A 13813-nucleotide genomic window follows, 5' to 3' on the forward strand; every position below is an offset into this window, starting at 1 on the left:
GTTAATCTTATCCACAGTGTATGAAAAAGACTCAAGAGTTTTGACCTCAGTATACTACTGGATGAAATATAAACTTCTATGACCTCTTAGAAGGACAAATGCACATTTTAAAATTTAAAATATAACTTATGGATCAAATACTAATACTGAAAATTTATCACATGCACTTTTACTTATACAATGTAATGGTTGATACATTGGGTCACCTTGACAAGTTTCAGAGCTTAACTAGCAACTCATCTGATTTGCATCCCACAGTATAGAGGAAACGCGCTAGTCCAGTTGCTTACACCCTACAATGTGATAATTGTCAATTCTTTTCATCAACTTGAGAAGATTAAAATATTAACTAATAATTTAGCATGGTCCAGCATCCTCACTTTGCAAACACCCTCAGCCTGTGCAAGAAAAAAGCACAGACATTGTCTGAGGCTACCTACATTTGTCCTAGGGGCAGATACTTTGCATACAATATAAAGAGAGAAAAGAAGCTTGCTCCCGCAATCTTTCTGTGATTGCTTCTTTTGGCATTTTTTGCCATCTTGAATTGTTGGGCCCTGCTGTGCCAATCAGCTTTCTAGCCAGCTGATGATGGACTGAAACATCTACAAATTATGAGCTACACAGATATCTTCCCCTTTAATTTAGATCTCAGTATTTTGCTCAGCAATGAAAAGATAGTAAGACAGACATAAAGTATGAGTGCATGGTACTCTTTAATAATGCACTGGTGATAAGAGAATAGAAACCCAACTAAATATCCAATGGTGGAAAAAATAAATAAACACTATGGCAGGTATGAAGGAATCTGTTACAACTAAAATTAAGACAAAAACATAATATTCTATACTTGCATCTCAGTTACTCATGAATAAGGAACTACCCAAAGAACATAGTAGAAACTGACATAGGGGCAGCCACTAAAGAGGAAAAAGTATTATATTTTACCTCGTTTCGACTATTTGCATTCTAATACCACATGCATGTGTCACTTCATGGACTTGTGAATACAGTCTTACCTCTTGATCTTAGATAGCCTCCAAATATCTGATAAATAAGAGTGGTGACCTGATTGTCTCTCTAATCTGAAAAAGACAAAACAGTGATTAATGAGTTCTGCTAATTTAAAGATGATATGACTAGACTTTAAAGGATGCACATTTATAAAACAAGCATGCACAAAAGGGAGATTTTTAAAATGTAGTCTTAATGGTATCCAGAGATTAGCCCCGCCTGGTGGAACACAGTAAGTATCTGTAGAAGAAGATGGAAGGAACGAAATCATGAAGGGACTTTGAAATTCAGTCAGAAATTAAATTCAGAAACAAAGCAGCAAGTGGAAGGCACTCCCAGCAGCTTTGTCATCCATTGTGGGAAGTGAAGCAGGGGGAAAAGCAGAGTCTATCACTATCCAGACCACAAAGGCCAGGGCAGAGTGGAATACACAGAGAGGTACTAGACCAGGTGTGTGGGCAGTGGCAGGTGGGTTAGCAAAGTTACATAACTTTCTGTTTCTTCTCACTCTTCAGTCTGCATTTAGATTTTAGGAAGGAGCTATAGGAACTGGTAACTAACAGAGAGTGAGATACAGAGACAAGAGACATGAAACATATTTATAAGGCTGTAGGTCAACAGAGAAAATGTCTAGCTCAATTAGAAAGAAGCAAATACTTTTACATTGCCAAAGCATCCTGCACTCGAAAGTTAAGTAATAGCAAAAACAGTATTCATTTCCTAACATTTGGAATTCAACAAATTCAAATTGTGATGGTAAACAAATCTTTTTAAATTTTAGACATTGTAAATTATGCAAATAAGGTGGGGAACAGGCAATGTAAAGCCAAAAAATAAAAAGTTGTGAACATAAAAGGCAAAATACGTGTGATAAGCCTGAGATGTAAACAGAAGAAATGACATGTACTCACTCATAGCTGCCATGTAAGCATGCTTCCTGCATAACATCAAGAGTGTACTGAGGAAATTCGTGAGCTTCTTCTTGGTTTCCAAATTGGAAGTGACTAGCTATACCTAGAAATATTAAGACAAGCCTTTATCATTATATATTAAATGCCTCATCTTCAAAGTTACATTCTATGTTCCTTAGAAGCTGCCAAAATTATACTGAATAAGAAAGCAGCACTCACACAAACACTATACACTCTCACCCAGAGCCCACGGATCTGCAGTTCCTGAGAGTTTAGGAGCAGCTACAGGGTGAGTCTTGTGTCTAAAACAAGTTGACACAATTCATTTGAATAAAGTCAACCTCAGTTCATTTGACTCAAGTTCATTCAAAATGTGAGGTGAATGCACCCACTGTGAATATGACACTCGAAATCATAAGAGACCCAATGCAGGACACTCATATTCAACATATATCCTGTACCAATGACCAAGAACAAGTTATATTTTCATTTCAGTCTTTCTTGATGACTTAGCAGTTGCAAAAATAAATTATTTTTTTCAAATTATAAATAAGAATCAGCACAAATGTACAAATAACAGAAAATTTATTATGCCTTTAGTTTTCCATATTTATGCAAATATAGATATATGCTCTAACTGAAATCATGTAAAATTGCTATTTCACCACCTTGACTGACAAAAATAGCAGTTCCATGACTCAAATGCATTTGATTACAAAGAACACATTCTGAAGAATGACACTTTTATAAAGAAAAACAGTGGTTAATTATACTTGCTAAAAGTAAATGTATGAATAGTCAAACAAAAGCTGTTCTGGCATGGCACATGTTAGGCAAGAGCTCTATCACAGGGCTATCTCCAAAGCCCCAATATATTTTCTAACATATTGATGCTACATGTGGAAGAATATAGTGGGGCAGGTTAAGTAAGAAACAATTCTTCAGATAAATCTTTGAGAGTGATTGCACAGGATTATAAATATGGTGAAGGTACAGAATTGTATTGGAAGTGAATGACGTAGAAAAACAAGAGAAGTGTGTTTTGGATTTAGTTCAGTTGTAAAAAAATTGCCTGCATGTACAAAAGGAGAAAGAGAAGGAAAAGGAGAAGGAGTAAGAGAAGGACGAGGACAAAACAAGAAGGAGCAGCATGACGAAAAGACATTCAACAAAGCAATCTGTATTCTTTTTATGTTTTTACCTTAAAGATTGTCTTTTAAATTTTAGTGTTCATTTATAGCTTATTAACTTTTACAAATAGGCCCTACCTAAATTGTACCAGACTCCAGTATGATCTAAAGATTTCTGTACTGTTAAATCTTCATGACCAATAATGCCAAAGCCCTATTTAATATTTAAGGTTTAGCAACTTCTAAGGCAAAATCATTACAATTAATCATTGTGTAATTATGCATCCCTATAATTACCAAGCTGGATGACAGATTAAGATTTTTTTTATTTCTATGCATTTTTTACAACTTAACTAATTACAAATAGGGAAGGTTAATTTAAAAAGTACACAGAGCCTGGTGTGTTGTATGAGCCTGTAATACTAGACTAATGAGCTAACCTAATGGCCAAGTATTAATATCTTCATTTTGACTGATCTTCTCACCTAGTACAATACAGAGTTAATTTACCAAATTAAAATCAATTACAAACCATTTAAAGAAATTTGTGGGCACGTAACAGAGACACATAAATCCAACAGAGAAAAGGCATCTATAAATGATTTTACTAACAAGTAAGGTTTGAATCATTTAAACTTTGAGGATATTAAACTAAGGTCTCCATTGTTTTGTTATATCTTTAATTTTTTAAAATAATTTATATAGTAAAAATATTACAAAACATGCATTACAAATTAAAGAGATATTCATATACAATGAAACACATTGTTTTTTTTTAAACATTTCACTTTTTAAAAATCATCTAGGCCACTACTACTAATTAAAAGTCAGACATGACTGTGCATACCTGTAGTCCTGGCTACCTGGGATGCTGATGTGAGGGGATCACTGGATTAGAGATATCAGCCCTCATCAGGAAAACTCTAATCACCAAGAAATACTTCCTTGATTTATACTTACCCTGCAGTTCACTGATCAGACACATGGGGTTAATAGCATACCTAGGTAGACTGAGTGCCTGGATAATATGTGCCTGCATCATATACATCACACAATATCCTCCTGCATGACCTGAAAGATAGATTACAATGCCTCATATTAGCAAAATGGATAGTAAATCACACTTGTAGAGAACATTCCTGAAATAAAATTAAATTTGCAGCTGCTATGCATGTGCATTGACTTGTCTACATTTACTTCCATTTAATTCTCTTAAGAATCCAAATGCTAAGTATAGATAGGCTCTATTTCAAGAAAGTGAAAAGGCTCCGAGCGTTAAATGTCTGCCCAAGGTTACACAATAAGACAGACTCACAATTTTCCTCATTTCAAAGGCAGTATTCTGACTGATTCTATACAAGAAAAACAAGATTTTTTTCCCCTGTGTTACCATTAGTTGCAAATGGTGAAAGAATGTTTGCCATAACAGGAGTTAGAAATTTCTACATAAATGTTCTTGCTTTCTTGCCCATAAATTGTGATCTCTACATGTTGTTTTTTAAGGCTTTTAAAAATGTAAAACACAAGAAACTCTGGGCCCCTGAGAGAACCAAGAAGTCAGCCTGCTCTTCCCAAGACCCAACAACAGCCACATGGGCCAAGAAGAGAACCATAAAGTCTGCCTGCCATAACCATAAGCCAAAAGCAGCTGTGGGCAGAGAGGAGAGCCAAGAAGTCAACCTATGCCTTGCTGTGAGCCAGCTGCCATGTGGACGAGGAGACAAGTAGAGACTCACCATCCCTTTGGAGGCAGTCAATTGATTTAGAGGAACACAGGCCAATATGATAGCAATCAAAGTACAAAAACAAAGTAATGTTTGTTTCGATTGATACGTTGGAGGCCTAAAGCCAGTAGTAGCATGAATATATGTTTAGAGGATGATAATATACAATATAGGACTATGGTTGATCTCCTTCAATTTTCTATTGAAAATCCATTATGGTTCTCGTTGTTTTGTTTTTTCTAATTTATGGCATTCTGTCATTCCTTTCAATATAAAAACAAATAAATGAAATAAAATTGTTAAAAACTGATTTCTAGTTCATGCTAAGTGTTTTTAGGTGCAAGTAGGTCTCAGAGGCCAGATACACTACATATCCTACAAAAAAACACGATATCACCTTACAGAAAATAATTATTTGGCCCCAAAACATAATAGATTCTATTTATGCAAAGGCTGTTCAGAACTTTTCAAATAAAGCTTTAAAAATTGAAAAGATAAAACTTATTTCTAGCACTCTACACCCTATAGTATAGCACAAATCATTTTAATAGACTCTCTTAGCTGAAAAATATACACAAAATGATTAATACCAAATTAGATGTTATAAAATGGAACATTATTTAATTTGAAGACACGCATTATGAATAGAAAATAGCCTATTATACTGGTTGTCTTGGTTATTTTTCTCTCAATGTTAAAACAAAATACCTGGAACCAAAAGTGAAGCAAGTAAAAGAATATTTAGCATACATTTTTTTTGAGGTTTCAGTCTGTACTCACTGGCTCCAAATCAGGGTGTTGTGGCTGAGCAGCAGCTGTTCAAGGTGTCCACAAGCAACAAGAATGAAACATCAAAAGTGGGAAGCATGACTCTTTCCCTCCCTTATATTGTACACTGGCTACCCATCCTGGATTGGTTTAGCACTCACAACACCAATCCCCACATTACACGGTGAGCCAAATATAAATGTAGATTTAGTCACCTCCATTCCTGCATGATGTCTAGGGGGCATTTAAACAAATCAGAAGAATGGTTAACCCCTATCTGTAATAATACACAAAGAGGGAAAAGAAACCTTAAAATCACAATAAAAAATTGGAAGTGTATCAGTGAGCTAAGGGACAATACTAAGTTGCCCATAATATGAACTTAACTGAAATATGACAGTAATGGAATGGATGAAAGACCTCAAGGAATACTTATCTTCCAAAGTACAGTACAACAAAGACTTTTAAGGTCATGAAATGATTGCATATTTTGAGAGACATGAGTTGGTGTTTTACAAGAATATGATACATGTGTTTAAATTTAAAGAACTTTGCACACACAAAGTTTATTTTATTCTGGGAAGTATTTGCTGTTTTCTAAGTGTCCAAAAGTTGTCCCAATTTCATGGAAATAATACATATACATTTTTAAAACCTCAAGAAAACGCAGTTATAACTGCTCAAGACAAGTGATAAAAACATGAAAACACCTAGAAAAAAAAAAGTCCATATATAGAAAGGAAGAATGGGAAACTGGTGACAGACTTAATGTAAGAAACAGCACAGACCTTCAATTCATGCAGTAACATCTTTCAAGTATTAGAAAAAAAATAATAAGACTTCAACACATTTCACAAAGATGATATTTGCAAATCTGGGGAAATGAAACAGGAGTAGTTTCTCCTGTTCTTTCTGCCAACTATGATGACAAAAGCATCCTTGGAATTGGAAATGTGTTTTTAATGAATACATAAAGACTCTGAAAAGCACAGATAAAGAGACATACACTGTGGACCTTGGGACACTGGCAAGCCATGACAGTGGTTTCTCTATTTTTCTTTGTTTTTCCAATACTCCAGATATGGAGCTGACGTAGACCCCAATACAGAAGCACTAACAAATGCAGAGAACAAAGCCTGTTCCATCCAGGTAAATGATAAGACACAGACTAGCCTTGTATAAATGGGAGTATAACTTTAGAAAACCTCCTGGACCATCTCCTGTGTGTGTGTACACATCCTCTCACAAATATGATAAAAACAATAGTCTTTGGTCACAATTTTAAAATCCTTTCTGGCTGAAAGGACCCTTACCTCTCCCAATTTCTAGATACAGGGAATGGCTCAGAAAGGAGTGTACCCTTGCTCAGCAAACTAAACAGTTCAAAACCATGTGCCCTTCTGTCTGGCCTGTACATCCAGGCAGCAGCTTTAGTCTGCAGTAATCATCACATGCTGAGGTCCAAGGCAAGTAAGAACCTTGCCTACAGCTTAGAGCCCACTGAAACTATTCAAATGGGCTAGTGCAAAGATTCACACTGCCCTGATTTGTCTTGCCTGTGGAAACCTCAATATATGCTCTGCCCTAATGCTTTCCCCCATCATTCCTGTCTTCTACCTCGTGACCACTCTGGTGTCTTTTCAAGATAGCCCTAGACAACAAGCCAAGCCTCCAGTCTCCAGTGCCCATAAAAAAATGCATTTTTCTTAAGCCTCTACTAAAGCTGTTCCTAACAGACCATTATGTAAAAGAACAGGCATATTCTCCAGAGCAAATATGACTCCACCTCTAACATTACCTGTACCTGCCAAGTGCAGAGCCTGGACTTTACTTGCCAGGTGATGAGGCACGCAGCCCACACCCTAGGACAGATCTATGTGAAGTTGATTAGGAGATGGAGCTTTCCTCAAAGTGGGTTTAGTTCTCCCAGCCCCATGAAGGTGAAGCCCCATGAGTCTGTGTGTTCCATCCCCACCCAGTAACCTATAGGTGCTGACTCTTGCCCTACCGCTTAGGGTTAAATAGTTCAAAGCTACTCACACTGCAGGATCAGTGGGGACCCTGCAGAGCTACAACTCCCCAACATCACCTCACAGCATCAGGGACCACTCAGCCAATGGAAGCTGAGAGGAGAACCTGGACTTTGCCTCAGCCTAACCTCACTTCCTGGGCCTAAGCAGTGTCAGGAAAGCTGGATAAAACACAGCTTAGAGAGGACCCAGGGTCCCCTAATGTAATCTGAAGAACCCCAGGTTTCAAATCAAAAATCCTGCACGAAGAACCAAAAATTCATCAAACAAAAATTATAATACTTACTGACCTGACTCTAAGTGTAAGTAGGAAATACATTTAAAAAATTATATCTTAAGAGGAAATAAAAAGTACAAAAAGCAATAACATTTCTAAATAACACTCAAGTTCATAACATGAAAATACCAGAAAACCAATAAATTATGTATATATATATATATATATATATATATATATATATATATATAGTCCCAGAAGCAGATATACTCTAAAAAAACATGTAAATAAAAAATGGATTTGTAAACATTTTTATGTAAGCCAAACAGAGAAAAGGAGACGAAGAAAGAAAGGAAAAGAAAGAGAAAGAACAAAAAAAGTGAACAAATAATAAAACAGAACATAAAGTGGCACACTGAGTCTAGGTGTATCAGTGATCATATTAACTCCAATGTCTACATAAACTGGTTAATTAGACATATATTATGCACACATGTAATTTCAGGACTCTGCGTGGCTGTACCAGAAGAAGCACAAATCTGAGCCCAGCCTGGACAATTTAGCAAGACCCTGTTTCAAAATAAAAAGTGAAAAGCAGCATCAGTATATAGCTTAGTGCAAAGGCTTTGGGTTCACATTAAAAATTAAATTGCCAAATAAATAAATGACACAGATTGATCAAACAGTCAATGATTTAAAAATATATGATCTCCCACATTTTGTCTATTACTCACCAAATTCAAATGTCACGCTACAGTTAAGCAAAGGATCAAAGGGTGGAAATGAAATGTTATGTGTCTATTACTCAAAAATGTCTATGATACAATCAGTGAAGATGGACTACAGACCAAAAGCAATGGACTCTATATCCATCATTGAATAAATAAATGACTGACACAAATGGACTAAAGGGAGAGACAGAGGGCAATACATATTTTACATAAATAATGCTTTCTGTATTTAAGTAGCAATGCATTGAGACAACAGCAATCCTGTAAGATGTGGTTGCACATGCCTGTAATTCCAGTGAACTGGGAAGCTTAGGCAGGAGAATTACAAATTGAAGCCCATTCTGAGACAGAGATAGAGTCAAAGAGCAATTTTACATGAGTTTATTCCAAACAACACTGCTGAAAACTACACGAATCAAACTCAAACCTGAGACATGAAAGAGGAACACCTACATTTAGAGATGGAAACGTCAACATCTTTCTGTCAGGGACTCCATGAATAGTACAATAGAAAATCACGTGTATTGAAAAATATAAAAATATTCTCAGTCACCACAACAAATCAATCACCATTTAGAGAACAGTGGACCCACAAAGAACTGACTTTGTTTCAGAGACCTTAGAAAACTTAAGTCTTCTCCAATCACAATGGAATCAATACCAAATATCATGAAAAAAAAGATCATCTCCAAATAACTGGAAATGGAAGTTATTTAATACAGATATCAATGAATAAATACCAAGGGAATTAGAAATATACACTACATGGAATAAAAATAAACTGGGGAGCACAAAACTGGTCTGAGGGGAAATTGCAACAATTACTAAAATCAGGAATGAAACTGGGGATATTATTATAATACAAGCCCTGAAACAATGAAAGGAAAATAAATACTATATAAATTTACACACATACATTTAGAAGAAATGGGCCAATTTTTCAAAAAAGTAAATACCACAATTCATCCTTTGTAACTGATTTTTCTGCCCGTGTAGTGTAAAGATGGAGCACTCAAATGCTAAAAGGAAAGCTCTGTGTGAATTCCACTAGATTGGGACATTTGTGAACGATCTTCTCTTTGCCTGCAAATGAATGAGGCATTCCAGTGAATGGCAGAGTGGCAAGATCTGATCTTTTGCCCCAACTGTTAATGTCAGACAGTGGGTGACGTTGCCAACTAATGGAAGAGCTGGAGGTGTATCTCAGGGGTAGAGCATTTGCTTGACATGTGGGTTTGATCCCCAGCACAAGAAAAAAAAAAACATTTTTAACAAGTGTAGAAAAGTTCGGAGGAGATTAGAAATGCCAAATGATGATAAAATAAGGTTTTTTTGAACACCATCCCCATGGACCATGGATATAGTTCATAGGCATAAGCACCTGGCTGGCAAGCACAAGGTCCTAAGATTGAGTCCCAGTACTAAAATAAATAAACATCCAACCCAGCTCAAATCACATACAAAATGCTTCTTATGTGGCCTAACTAAAAATCCTAGACTCTAAACGGATAAACCAACTTTTTTTTTTTTTTTGTAATCCCTAGTAGGGATTACACTCAGGACCACTGAGATAAATCCCGAGCCCTACCAACTTCTTAATGATTACATAACACCTTAATCCATCTCATTTCTGAGGGAAAAAATGAGCAGATTAACATAACCACCGCTTAGCATTCAACATTCATATAGCACCACAGTGCATAGCACTTACATGTCTTGGTCTGTTCACGTGATAGCATTTAATTGGTAAGAGGTGGTGTGTATGTCAAACACTGCAGTGCCACATTGACAAAACAAGTGTTACCCAGATTCTGAAACAGAGCGCCAACTCTGTGACTTTGCTGCCACTTAATACAAATCTTCTCTGATGGAAAAAGAATTTTCTGTGTTGGAGGAATGCTATCACCTAGGGATACAACAATCAACAGCAAACATTATAAAAAAAAAAAAACTTGGCATGCTTCTAAACTTAAAGAAATAGTGATTTCTGATTAAATTTCTAAATCTCATTTTCAAGGCAAACAGGGATATTTTAAAAGACACAACCTAGAAAATGAGAAGCTAAATGATTTAGTTGCTTCAATAAATAAATTAATAATACAAGAAGTGGGTATGCTTCCCAATTAGAGCCATTGCATAGAAATACCCACACATGCCAAGTGCAGATACCATGAGGATCTTGCTTTCAATGACTGAGAACGGAGAACTAACTCTACAGCTATGCATGATTGTGCAACCCTGTAACACCAGCTACTCAAGAGAGCAAAGCAGGATTGCAAGTTTTAGGCCAGTGTGGACATTTTATTGATTTAGCCATATCCTGTTTGAAAATAGGATTGTAAAAATAAAAATAATATACCCAAGGGCTTCCCAGGTATAATCCATGGAATTCTGGTACTGAAAACAAATTTTATGAGAACCACAGATGCCTAAATACTGACTAGATTTTCTAATTAGTATTATTTCTTCAAAATAATTATATGCATATACAAACTATTTTTTTATAAATTAAATATGAAATATTGGACTTTGTTTTCAGTAGTGGGGATTGAAATTATGACTTTGTGTTTCCCAGACAGGCGATTATGACTCTAAGCTGAATCCCTGTCCTCATGTTGGAATTCTTTAAAATACTGGATACAGGGTCAGTGGATCAGTTGTCTATATGTTAATAAATGTCAAAACTGGGAGAAAAATTCATAACAGTTCATTAGAATTATTTTTATAGCTGATTAACACAATCAGTTTCAATACACAAGATACACCACTATCCTGGAACATTTGCCTTGGCTGTTTGCATGCAGTGCCTCCTCCATTCCTACCATCATGTCACTTAGCCTTCCCAGGAATCCCATGTTTTTTGTTCTGATGGGTGCTATGGCAAAGAAACAACTTACCACACTAGGAAAATTCAAAATCGCCAGGATAACTGGTTTCTCAGTGCTAATGAAGTCAAAGATGATACAGTTGCTCTCTACCTGAAGTGATATTAATGATTATTTAAGTAGGCCGTGGCATCACAGGGAATAGAGAACAAAATTTGGAAAGGAAAACTGAGTCTGTAGAGAACAACACAAGGGTCCTAAAAAGGGGGAGAGTGAAAAGATAAAGGGAAGCCTCAGCAATATGACAAGAGTGAAAGCCTTGCTGAAAAATGCCCTGTGGGAAAGTCTTGATCACAAAGCTAAAGGCCTTGAAGTTCAACGTTTAACTTCAGATTAAGTTGTATTCTGAGTTGTAAGCCTCCCCTTGCACATAGTCAAAACACCTTGAACAAACCGTAACAAACACTCCCACACAATATCAAGGTTACTTTCAAACAGGGAGACTGTAAACAGCTGTGTTCAATGATCCAAAAACATTGATATAGTCAGCTATTTAACACCCCTAAACACACTTGCTGTTATGAATGTCCACCTTGTATTCTTTGATGCTGTGATTTGAGCAACTATTTTCAAGATGATAATATGTAATCTACTAACAGGTGATTACTTACTGTTATGTTTTTTGTTTGTTTGTTTGTTTGTTTTTGTTGTTGTTGTTTTGTTTTGTTTTTTTTAGTTCTGTATTACATGTACCCTTACACTTCTTTGTGTTTTTCTCTTTTTCCTCTTAAATAAAAAAAATATCAAGGTTACTAAGAGGATTCAAAACAAGACAAGTATCAAATTATCCTAAGCTAGACAATATTCCAATTACAAAGTAATTCTACCCATGCTTTTCTTTCCAATTCAAACTATCAGGGTTTTCAGGCTTAAAAGTACCCTTTGAAAGAGCCAATGTTTAATTATCTGGATAAATTTAAAAATATAACTGTGTTTACCTTACCTGCTCTTTTCCAAGGACAGACTCTATACCTACCTAGTGAGCATAATAATTACTGTTTAACTGAAAACATAAGAAAACTTACTCCCCCCCTTTTTCCCCAACATAGTTTACCCTTTAAAAATTAGAAATAAAACCAATGACAAATCTTTGAGTAACTAAAATCAATACCTTGCTGTGATACACATGCTAGTAAGGAATGCTTACATGTTAGAGCAAAATGATTTCCACTTTAGAACGCTGGCCATCCATGTGGGGATCTCTCTCACACCACAAGCTGCCCTCTGAAACTATCAACACTTGTGGCTTTTGTACAAAAAGTCTGGCAGTGATTTTTTCAATATTTTTAGAAAACAGCGCTTTCTTTGGTCTTTTGGTGGTGATGGCTCTGACTTAGCAAAGACAGCTGACTCTGAATAAACAGCACCCTGTACAAGTCCTAAATAAAGCGAGTGAAAGGAAACATCACTCAGTGATGAAGACTCAGGGCTCTGGCCAACAGAGCTTGCAACCAGGTCTGCAGTGCTGACTGCCTGAGAATGGCCCTGCTGATTCTGATGGTCCAACTAACCTGAAGAGTCAGCTCTGTCCACAATGGTCATCCTCAAATCTACAAAAGTTAAAAAGCATACAATTTTTTTCCTAATGTAAATGTATTGTAGTCAGCCTGCCATTAGAATTTTGAAAGTTTTCTTGCCAATTTATATTAGTTTCAAACAAATCAACCACATATAAAAACTCGAGTAATTTCTCTTTTCTTTTCCCAAGCCCTAGAGATTAAACCTAGGGTCTCACTCAACCCCTGACCTATATCCTCAGCCTTGACATTGTACGTTTACTTATTATTTAGAAGAAAAATGTCTTGACTACATAAAGAGGAAAACCAACTTTGCTTTTGAAATTAAATTCCATCATAAGTACAGGGCCTGATGGTGCACATCAATAATAGAAGTCACAAGGAAGTTGGGGTAGGAAACTCTCAAGTCTAAAGCCAGCCTGAGGTTCATAAGGAGTTCAAGGCCAAACTGGACTAAGTAACAAGACCCGGTGTCTAAAAAAAAAAAAAAAAAATGAAAAAACACAATTACGTGAAAAGCATAACAATCTAAATAAATGATTACTCTAGAAAGTGTCATCTTTCAAACACACGTTTGTCTGATTAAAATTTCAACAGAAATACATGTGCCAAAGTACTTATTTTCTATCTGATATTGTGTTAAAGTTACTGAGTATAACTCATCTAGCATTGCAATATTTGATGGAGGAACATTAACATTCATAGTAAATCACAAAGAGAAGACAATAATCCACAGGACCTGCAGAGAGGTGATTATAGCAAAAATCAGTCAGCGACTGAGAACAGAAGCAAGCAAGCCTCCTCCAGGCTCAACCACCTATGCAACAGAGTACTTTTAGTGAAGCCTCAAAAATTGCCCAGCAGCCAAATCCAGGTGTGCTGTTAC

General features: G+C 36.1%; 1 pseudogene; it reads right to left on the minus strand.

Moving 5' to 3' along the window:
* LOC134474717 (ubiquitin carboxyl-terminal hydrolase 42-like) overlaps nt 1–12952 on the minus strand; it is an 82030-nt pseudogene extending 69078 nt beyond the window's left edge.
* Nucleotides 12953–13813: the final 861 nt, after the last annotated feature.

This window comes from Cavia porcellus, unplaced genomic scaffold (assembly GCF_034190915.1).
Source record: "Cavia porcellus strain 051 isolate PalLab524CR breed Dunkin Hartley unplaced genomic scaffold, mCavPor4.1 scaffold_36, whole genome shotgun sequence".
Lineage (NCBI taxonomy): Eukaryota > Metazoa > Chordata > Mammalia > Rodentia > Caviidae > Cavia > Cavia porcellus.